At 38.5% G+C, this 8,986-nt stretch overlaps 1 pseudogene; it reads right to left on the bottom strand.

The window, feature by feature from the left end:
* Positions 1-473: 473 nt before the first annotated feature.
* On the bottom strand, positions 474-1,895 carry LOC149563978 (UDP-glucuronate:xylan alpha-glucuronosyltransferase 1 pseudogene; annotated as a pseudogene).
* Positions 1,896-8,986: the final 7,091 nt, after the last annotated feature.

Raw genomic sequence — 8,986 nt, 5'->3', positions numbered from 1 at the left:
TTATTTCTTTACTTATTATGACTCTCATTCTCATTGAATTTCTTATTTGAAAGACAAATTATTTCAATATTTAGAACTATCAATTGGTAATTAGTATTTATCTTTCCCATCTGACATTGATCAATATGAAGTATCATACTATCAAATAATGTATTTTTACAAATCTATATATTTCTTTAATTTATTTTTTGTATCTACCCACAGACATACCCAAAGCCCAAAAAAGAATTTCATGTATCAACATATTATGCCTATTATCAACTCTTAAGCTAATAGTTTTGGATTCATTGATTTTATTGATGTAATGATGAGTTTCTCTATGATATTGTGAATTGTGTTTTAACCACTTTTAAACTTTCTTTTTAATAAAGCTTGCACAAGGGAAGTTTCTTTGAGTTATTACATATATATTTTTAAAGTGAAATATTTATTTATGTTATTCAGAGTGTTTCAAACTATATATATTTATATATTTACAATGCATCTGTTGTTGATGGAACTTCAATAGTATTTTTTGTGTAATTTTTTTCCCCATGATGACATAAGATGCTCTCCCAAAATAAAATAAAAAACTATCTTTTCATATTTACAAGCATGGATCAAAAATATTATATTTCTAGTGCTCATCAGGTAGCTTTGTTGCTTCACCTTTTCTTCTATAAGCCTTTTTCTCTAATCAAAGAAAAGACAAATGTTGTTGGCTCTCCTAGACATGGAATAATGTATCTACCAATGACCATGGGAAACATCACTAGAAATTTCTTGCAGGGTTGGATTATTCCAATTACAATGAAAATCTTAAAAGAAGAGTCATAGTTTTACCCCTATGTAGTGGAGTAAAAGACTATCTAGCATAACCTAACCTCTAGAGAGAGAGGTTTTTAGCTCCTCATCTACATTGCTTAACTAGAAATGCTTTAAAAAAATTATACCTTTTGGCATATGATGTCACCACATGAATATTTCATTTAAATAGCCTTGGTCACCCCCATAATATCATTCTATATCATTGATGTGATCCACAAGAAAATGAAAGATGCAATTGGATGGTTCAATAACCATTACACTAGAGTTGAAGAGCATTGCATTATTTCCAATTGTTGTAATTTCTGGCATACCAAAAAGAAAGTCTAGGTTTCTAAGGATAATCAAGTCTGCATCTATAAAAGTAATATTTTTTTATACTATAAGTTGTCAAAGTTAGACCTTACTATAGTTTCAATCATTGTATGCTTCACACTCCTCTTTTCTATTTCTAATTATTTCAATTTGCCTCGATTTCCAACCTGCAATTTCAAGTCCCCATCTATGCTTAGCTCTAATTTTTGAATTAATAAGATTACTAAATCTCATTTGGAACCTATTAGATGAATGCTCTAAGAAAAATAATTACTCCAGAGACAAAAAAATTAGTTGAGTGCAATATTGTGGTATATGCTTTGCACTTAGGGTCACTCGAATATGGCCCAATTTTGGCTTTGAGAGGTACTGCAAGCTGACAGGATCCAACTGGGAGTTTCAACTTGCTTCTCAGTATTGTTGCATTGGGCTTTTAAATCCATGTATTATTTTCATGGCTAATGAGATCTTTACAAGTGAAAATATTGGGAGCAAGCCAGTATTTGGATATGAGAAGAACATACACCCCATGCCCTTTTGCAGTCACAACCAGATATTTAGCTACAAGTTGTAGATGTAAATGAGCTATATTTTTGGAAAAAAAATTTCTTTCATTTTCTAGAAGGCAATTTAGTAGTAGATACATCTAACTTATTATTCTTATGGTCTTTGTGCAAATGTAGTTAGGGGCACTTGTGTACCTCATACATCTCATCCTTGTCAATCAATTCTAGATATAAAGTTTTCCATTTCACATATATTATTGCAACAAACATTTTCTACTTAAACATGGTTACACTTTGTGAACCACTTGAAAGTCACTTTTGTAGCAACATGATTTTATCATCAATTTATAAATATATTATCATACTCTAGCATAGTGCATTACCTTGAAGGAATTATCAACTCTAAACTATCATCAAGTTCTATCCAGTTTCACATAGTAGGATGTTGATCTAAAAGATGTGACATTATACATGGGTTGATGAGGAGTGGGCATAGGAGGGATTGGCTAGAAATTTATAGCACATAAAATGTCCATTCTGGGCTCCAAAATATATGCAATAGACTATGAAGAAAAATGGATCAACTAAAGATGATGAAAATTTTGTTTAATTTTGTAGAAAGTTTATCCAAACATACAAAAAAAACTACAAGAGAAATAGAGAAATAATTTATACTCTTGGAAAATATTAGCCATTACTAGACTCCAAAATGAGTTCAGATATGGGACATGTTACCCTGGTGCACTTCATATAATCCTTAATACAAAACAAGGTGTCTACTTCCTAGTATTAATTATGTTCCATACTAATAGAGTGAAAATAAAATCTTTAAATATTATAAACATCTAGAACAAGAATTAGTATGCAAAGAACATTAACAAATAAAGTAAACATTCACAAACCAAAAACTAAATTCACATATATGCTTAGACAAAGAAAGAAAACAAGAAGTGCAAACATCACAAGAAAAAGCACTCCATGCTTTCTTGATTCTGTAGATGTGTCCTTTTGCTGTGGATGTATGCTCAAGATGCTCAAAAGATGCTTCAATGGAGATGGGTAATGGAAAATTGGTAGCTTTGTGAGCTCTCAATTTGGCATTATAAGGGTATGGTTGATGGCTTTGGTTCTCAAAATAGCATGGTAACTCTAGCTCAAAGATTGTTGATGAAATGGCTTGGGATGGGATTCAATTTATAGGCTAAGGGGTAGAGGGATGGAGGGCTTAGATGCAAGGATGGATGAAGGCTTAAGGAGGGCTAAGATGGACTCAAAGGGGAGCACATGGATTGTGCTTGTTTAGCACCAATGGGAAGGTGACACTTGTCACAAGGAGGATGAGTGTGAGAGGGTAGGGTAAAGGGTTGGTTAAAGGCATGATGAGTGGGGTTGAGTATGTAAGAGGGATGTAAGAGGAATGAGTGTGGAAGAGGGAAGAGTGTGGAAGATGGGTGTAAGAGTCATGAGTGGGCTTGTAAGAGTCTTTTATGTTTTGTAAGAGCACTCATGACTTAGTGGTTGGGCTTTTTGAGGGGGGACTTTGGTTTGGATTAGGAAAGTCTTAAACTTGTTTAAGGAATGTGACAACATTAGGGGGTGGATTAGGCTTGGGTTTAGGATTAGATTAGGGATGTTAGAGATGTGCAAGTGGATGGCATTAATGAGGGTGGGTGAGTTAGTGGCTAAGTTTGGTTAGTATGGGTGTATGGGGTGGATTAGGCTAAATGGAGGATTAGAGATAGGTTAGGGGTTTTTGAATTTGAGGATTTCATTTATCAAATAGATTTATTTAATAAATGGGGATTTTTGGAATTAGATAGGAGAAAAGGATTTAATTGATAAATAATAGATTATTTGATTTATCAATTAGGACTATAGATGATTAATTAAATTAATCAACTAGGGATGGCAAAGGATTAATTAAATAAGAATTTAATTAATGATGCCTTTAGAGATGGCTAAATTAGATTACCAAAGTAGTGTAATCAAATTTAGGTGTCTACATTTTGCCCCTCTTTGACATAGTGTTGAGACAACACTATTTCAAAGAAGTTCGCATGAAGACGACACAAGGAAGATGTTTTAGCAACAAGGTTGCCCCAGTCTCGAATAAGAAGAGGAGAGGCTAGACTTAGATGATGCCCCCTCAAGAAGGCGGCGGGGGGAGAAATGAGGCTCGATGACTTTTTGAAAAGTACAAGAAATTGAGATGAGCTGAGACGCAGGTTGGTGAAGAGAAGGGGCTGATTTAGCTCAAACTCTCACTACGGGAGAATGATAAAGGGAAATCAGAGGCACAATAGTAAAGCAAGCTTAAGACTTTCTAGGATTGGTGGGGGGGGAGATGGAGGAGTGGAGCGCTATAAAAGGAATCCATGGTAGGGAGATGGATGATAGAATGATAAAGCTAATGCAACAAGATTTCAAAGAGTCAGACTGGCGAAAGATGGGTTTCGGAGATCCCTAAGACTAGGATTGTGGATCTCGAAAGATGAGGCTTGGTGGATTGATTTGATTGGTGGATCCCTAAGACTAGGATTGTGGATCCCTAAAGCTAAGTGTGAGGAGTGATTCAAAGAGATACTGATGCATAAGCTGGGGTAGGAGCGACAGATGTAGGATATGGATGGGGGATAATGAAGATGAAGGGAATCCATTAAAGCTTTTTGAGCGGGGGGATACTTCAAAGAGAAGTACCACCATGTAGTTGAGCACTAGATTTGCTATAGGACTGTTGGTTAATTGCCAAGGTTACCAAGAACATCAAGGCCTTTTTACCAACCATCCAGAGGACTGACGAACTGACTCAAAACAAACACACAAGGATTGCCCCAGTATCACACATGAATCCTAGAGGAAGCAACGTGGAAACGACACTAGGTAACCCACAAGAAAAAAAAGAAAACAAGCAAAAGACCTGATCAAGACTTTATGCTCTAATTGCCCCATTTGTAGCATACCATGATATGGAAGATCGTGGCAACCTTGAGGAGGGAACAAGGAGATTGCTTGGAAAAGATATTTCAAGACCCAAAAGGGAAGATCCCAAATCAAAAGAAAGTGAAAATCCAAAAGAGAACTGTTTGCCAATGAGATGGGTAGGACGAGGTACTAACGGACCAATATCAGACATGAGGAAAGCTATATCCAGCAAGAATCTATCAAAGAGCACCTAAGCTGATGGATCTGGATGAGTGATGTGTCTGGCAAGCTGAACTAAGAAGGATAACACTTTGGTGACAGGAGATCTAGCTAAAGGATGCATTGGAATATCTAACCAAGGTGTGCGATGTGTGCAAGATGTTGACCAAGGATGAACTAACATGAAAGCTGGATAGATACAATGATACTAAGCTAAAGAGGATGTACAAGCTGACAGACCAAGATATGTTACAAATGTACAAGTTTGTTCATGTTTTGGTTTTTTTGTGAGATGGAAATGTTTGTGAAGGATGGGATGTCTATAATAGTTGATAGGTGGATAGGTAGATGGTTTGTGAAAATCTTAAGGAAAATGGGATTCTACGTGTGCATGTGATAGGATACAGGCTAGGATACAAGATTATTTACAAGCTGGAATATGGTACAAGCTTTGGACAAGATTCGGATACATACAAGGTATGGTACAAGATTTACAAGGTATAATACAAGCTTTGGTACAAGATTTACAAGCTGTATAGGAGGTATTGACAAGCTCCATCAGATTTTGGATATTTGATTGGAACACCAAGGGAACAAGCAGGTGTTTTATGGGATGGTGGGTGGATGGATGAGGGATAGGATAGTGATAGATAATGGATTAGTCTTTAAGCACACAAGGCGCCTGAATTACCAGGTTTTCACCAAGGTACCTATCCAAGGCACTTGAATTGCCAAGTTTTCACCATTAGATGCTTATTTCTCTTTACTATTTTTTTTGTATTTTTTTCAAAAGCTGGGCATACCAAGGATCTTCAAGCATAGAACTTCTTGAGATGAATGATTTTAGTGGGATCATTCAAAAGTTCTCCTTCTGGTGTAGATAATTGATAGGCTCCGGAGCCAAAGGAGGCAGTAACCACATAGGGACCAAGCCATGTAGGTTCAAACTTGCCTTTCTTTTCTCGATCTGCTTGGACTTTCATATTTTCTTTGAGGACCATGTCACCTGGCTGAAAGTGTCATGGGAGCACCTTCTTGGTTAAATTCCTTTTGAGATGAGTTTGGTAGACTGTGAGATGGTCATAACCTTGTTGTCTCTTCTCGTCTAAGAGATCTAGCTGGGTGAGTCGAGCTACTCTGTATTCTTCATCTGAGATTTGCCCTCACAAAGATATGCGTAGTGAGGGAAGTTCAACTTCTATAGGTAATACCACTTCGGCACCATAGACTAGGGAGTATGGAGTTGTGCCTGTGGATGTACGGAAGGAAGTTCGATAGGCCCATAGAGCCGGATTTATTTGAAGGTGCCAATCATGGCCGAAATCATTGACAACTTTCTTTAGGATTTTTAGGAGGGTTTTATTAGTTGCCTCTACCTGGCCGTTACCTTGTGGGAAATATGGGCTAGAAAAGTGGTGATGGATGCGGAGGGAAGTGCATAATTCTTCCATGTTGAGATTTTCAAAGTTACCTCCGTGGTCAGTGAAGATGGTGGATGGGATGCCGAAGCGGCAAACAATGTGGTACAAGATGAACTTGGAGACTTGAACTCCTGTAGCTGAGACTAGGGGGACTGCTTCCACCCACTTAGTGAAATAGTCTGTAGCTGTTATTATCCATTTATGTCCATCAGATGAGAGAGGGGTAATAGTTCCAACTAGATCAAGGCCCCAACAAGCGAAAGGCCAAGGTGGTGCAATAGGCTGTAGATCTTGTGCTGGAGCGTGCACAAGATTTGCATGCTACTGACATGGGAGGCACTTTCTAACAAAGTCACAAGAGTCTTCTTCAATGGTAGGCCAATAGTAGCCTGCTCTAAGGATTTGTCGTGCTAGGACAATACCACTCGTGTGGGCACCGCAAAGTCTAGAATGTACTTCTTTTAATGCCATCGCGGCCTCATTTTCATCTAAACATCAAGAGAGAGTATCGTGATAACCCCGACGATATAGGGTATTGGCTATGATAACATAGCGGGATGATTTTCGGATGAGGTTCTGGCGTTGGGTACGTGTGAGGTGAGGGGATATGATACCATCATTAAGGTAAGCGTGAATTTCATGGTACCAAGGGGATTGGGGACCAACCAAGATACAAACATGGTTTGAATCCTCATTCGCATAGGCAGGTGTGAGGAGCTTCTCAACTAAAAACTCATACTGCATAGCTTCTTGGGGAATTTCCAAGAGCGAGCCGATAGTGGCCATCGCATCTGCTGCCTTGTTCTGCATTCAAGGCACTTGTGTAAACTGAAGCTTTGTAAAATGCTGGGTCAACTGATCAACTAGCTCTTTGTAGGGTAATAGCTTTTCATCTTTGGTTTGATATTCATTTAAGCCTTGTTTGATGATGAGCTAGGAATCGCCAAAGATTTCTAACTCAGTGATATTCCATTCTGCAGCTATCTTTAATCCTACTACAAGAGCTTCATATTCTGCTATATTGTTGGTGCTACGGAATTGTAGCTTGAAGGCTTTTGGAATGTAATCTGCTTGAGGTGTAACTAATAATATTCCTACCCCTGATCCATTAGAGGTGTATGAGTCATCAAAATAAAGCTTCCATGGGGGTTGTTCTTCAATTAGGTAGATATGCTCGTCTGGGAATTCTGTGAGCAAAGGATATGCATCTACTAGAGGTGCATCAGCTAGGTGATCTGTTATAGCTTGCCCTTTGATTGCCTTTCCATCCACGTACTGGATGTCAAAATCACTTAGTAGCATAACCCATTTGGCCAAACGGCCTGTAAGTGTTGTTCTGGAGAGCATATACTTGAGAGGGTCAATCTTGGAGACTAGTTGGATGGTATGACTTAGCATGTAGTGGCGAAGCTTTTGAGTTGAGAAAACAACTGCCAAACAAGCTTTTTCCATAGGAGTGTAATTGAGTTCATAACCAACTAGGGTTCTACTGATATAGTAGATGGCTCTCTCTCTGCTATAATCATCATGTTGTGCTAGAAGTGCCCCTAGAGTAGTAGGTGTTGCTGATATATACAAGATCAAGGGATGACCAGGAACTGGTGGAACCAAGATAGGGGGATTGGTGAGATACTGCTTGAGCTGATCGAAGCTGCGCTGACATAAAAGATCCCACTTGAAGTTCTCATTCTTCTTTAGCAAGTGTGAAAATGGTGTACACTTATCTACAAGTTGGGAGATGAAGCGCTGGATAGATTAAAGTTTTCCCTGAAGAGAGCGAAGCTGTCGTAGTGTCTGGGGAGGAGGCATGTCTAAGATAGCCTTGACCTTTTTGGGGTCGATCTCTATACCTCGTTTAGAAACTATGAAGCCTAGAAGCTTGCTAGATGTGACCCCAAAGACACACTTCTTGGGATTTAGCATGAGATGATATTGGGCCAACCTATCAAAGACTTTTTCTAGGTCAGCAAGATGATCCATAAAGGTATGAGACTTGACTAGGATATCGTCCACATAATCCTCCAAAATGCTATGGATAAGATCATGGAAAATGGTTGTCATAGCTCTTTGATAGGTAGCCCCAGGATTCTTTAGGCCAAAAGGCATCATGGTGTAGCAAAAGGTTCCCCAAGGGGTAGTAAATGTTGTCTTATGTTGGTCCTCTTCTGCAATCTTGATCTAATTATACCCAAAAAATCCATCCATAAGGGATAGAATTTCATGTCCAGCTGTAAGATCTACAATCATATCTATGTTGGGCAAGGGAAAATCATCCTTTGGACAAGCTTTGTTAAGATCTCTAAAATCAGTACAGATTTTGATGTCACCAGAAGGCTTAGTGACAGGGACCATGTTGGAGATCCATTCTGAGTAGTTGATAGGTCGGATAACCTTAGCAACTAACATTCTTTCTAGTTCAGCTTTGACTAGTAAGGCCACCTTGGGGTGCATTTTTCTAAGCTTTTGTCTTACGGGCTTGATCTTTGGATCGACTGCAAGATGATGAACTACAAGCTTTGGATCAAGTCCTGGCATGTCCTGATATGACCATGCAAATTGGCCAATGTTCTCTCGTAAAACCTTAAAGAGGAGGTCAGCTTGGTCTTGTGATAGGGATGCAGCAGTGTGAATAATTCTAGGGATCTCTGAAGAACCAATGTTGACTTCTCTAGTATCCTCTATTAGAATAGAAGACACCTCTAGTCAATTATCTTGAGGAGGCAATACTAAATCCTCATGTTCTTCTTGTGGCTCTGGATTTTCTTACTGAGGGGTTCTCTTCGCTGCCTTAGCTAGTCC

The sequence above is a fragment of the Cupressus sempervirens genome, chromosome 4 (genome assembly GCF_028749045.1).
Source record: "Cupressus sempervirens isolate cs-2001-9-10 chromosome 4, ASM2874904v1, whole genome shotgun sequence".
In the NCBI taxonomy this organism is placed as follows: Eukaryota; Viridiplantae; Streptophyta; class Pinopsida; order Cupressales; family Cupressaceae; genus Cupressus; species Cupressus sempervirens.
This window is presented reverse-complemented; position numbering and strand designations above follow the sequence as displayed.